Here is a 2,398-nt window from a genome sequence, read left to right as displayed (position 1 = left end):
TACCTCTCCGTCATACGGAGTGACAAATCCCAATCTCGATCTGTGTCAACCCAACAGATACTTTCGGGGATACCCGTAGTATACCTTTATAGTCACCCAATTACGTTGTGTTGTTTGGTATACCCAAAGCATTCCTACGGTATCCGGGAGTTACACGATCTCATGGTCTATGGAAAAGATACTTGACATTGGAAAAGCTCTAGCAAACGAACTACACGGACTTGTGCTATGCTTAGGATTGGGTCTTGTCCATCACATCATTCTCCTAATGATGTGATGCCGTTATCAATGACATCCAATGTCCATAGTCAGGAAACCATGGCTATCTATTGATCAACGAGCTAGTCAACTAGAGGCTTACTAGGGACATGTTGTGGTCTACGTATTCACACATGTATTATGATTTCCGGATAACACAATTATAGCATGAATAACAGACAATTATTATGAACAAGGAAATATAATAATAATCATTTTATTATTGCCTCTAGGGCATATTTCCAACAGTTTCCCACTTGCACTAGAGTCAATAATCTAGTTACATTGTGATGAATCAAACACCCATAGAGTTCTGGTGTTGATCATGTTTCGCTCGTGGAAGAGGTTTAGTCAACGGATCTGCGACATTCAGATCCGTATGCACTTTGCAAATATCTATGTCTCCATCTTGAACATTTTCACAAATGGAGTTGAAGCGCCGCTTGATGTGCCTGGTCTTTTTGTGAAACCTGGGCTCCTTGATAAGGGCAATAGCTCCAGTGTTGTCACAGAAGAGAGAGATCGGCCCCGACGCATTGGGTATGACTCCTAGGTCGGTGATGAACTCCTTCATCCATATTGCTTCATGCGCTGCCTCCGAGGCTGCCATGTACTCCGCTTCATATGTAGATCCCGCCACGACGCTTTGCTTGCAACGGCACCAGCTTACTGCCCCTCCATTCAAAATATAAACATATCTGGTTTGTGACTTAGAGTCATCCAGATCTGTGTCGAAGCTAGCATCGACGTAACCCTTTATGACGAGCTCTTCGTCACCTCCATAAACGAGAAACATATCCTTAGTCCTCTTCAGGTACTTCAGGATATTCTTGACCGCTGTCCAGTGTTCCTTGCCGGGATTACTTTGGTACCTTCCTACCAAACTTACGACAAGGTTTACATCAGGTCTGGTACACAACATGGCATACATAATAGACCCTATGGCTGAGGCATAGGGGATGACACTCATCTCTTCTATATCTTCTGCCGTGGTCGGGCATTGAGCCGAGCTCAATCTCACACCTTGCAATACAGGCAAGAACCTTTTCTTAGACTGATCCATATTCAACTTCTTCAATATCTTATCAAGGTATGTGCTTTGTGAAAGACCTATGAGGCATCTCGATCTATCCCTATAGATCTTGATGCCTAATATGTAAGCAGCTTCTCCAAGGTCCTTCATTGAAAAACACTTGTTCAAGTAGGCCTTAATGCTGTCCAAAAGTTCTATATCATTTCCCATCAAAAGTATGTCATCTACATATAATATGAGAAATGCTACAGAGCTCCCACTCACTTTCTTGTAAACGCAGGCTTCTCCATAAGTCCGCATAAACCCAAACGCTTTGATCATCTCATCAAAGCGAATGTTCCAACTCCGAGATGCTTGCACCAGCCCATAAATGGATCGCTGGAGCTTGCATACCTTGTTAGCATTCTCAGGATCGACAAAACCTTCCGGCTGCATCATATACAGTTCTTCCTTAAGATAGCCGTTAAGGAATGCCGTTTTGACGTCCATTTGCCATATCTCATAATCATAGTATGCGGCAATTGCTAACATGATTCGGAAGGACTTCAGCTTCGCTATGGGAGAGAAAGTCTCATCGTAGTCAACCCCTTGAACTTGCCGATAACCCTTAACGACAAGTCGAGCTTTATAGATGGTAACATTACCATCCGCGCCCGTCTTCTTCTTAAAGATCCATTTGTTTTCTACCGCTCGCCGATCATCAGGAAAGTCTATCAAAGTCCATACTTTGTTTTCATACATGGATCCTATCTTGGATTGCATGGCTTCAAGCCATTTGTTGGAATCTGGGTCCGCCATCGCTTCTTCATAGTTCGAAGGTTCACCGTTGTCTAACAACATGATTTCCAGGACAGGGTTGCCATACCACTTTGGTGTGGAACGTGTCCTTGTGGACCTACGAAGTTTAGTAGCAACTTTGAAATGATCTAGATGACGACTAGAGGGGGGGGGGTGAATAGGAGTTTTAAAACTTTTACGGATTTGGCTTTATCCTAATGCGGAATTAAACTAACGGATACTTTTCAAGCACAAATCCTAAATATGGTAGGCTCAACTAGGTGCACCAACAACCTACGCTAAACAAGATAGGCAATTAAGCAAACTAGC

This window comes from Triticum aestivum, chromosome 3B, assembly GCF_018294505.1.
Source record: "Triticum aestivum cultivar Chinese Spring chromosome 3B, IWGSC CS RefSeq v2.1, whole genome shotgun sequence".
Classification (NCBI taxonomy): domain Eukaryota; kingdom Viridiplantae; phylum Streptophyta; class Magnoliopsida; order Poales; family Poaceae; genus Triticum; species Triticum aestivum.
Note: the sequence above shows the minus strand (reverse complement) of the source record.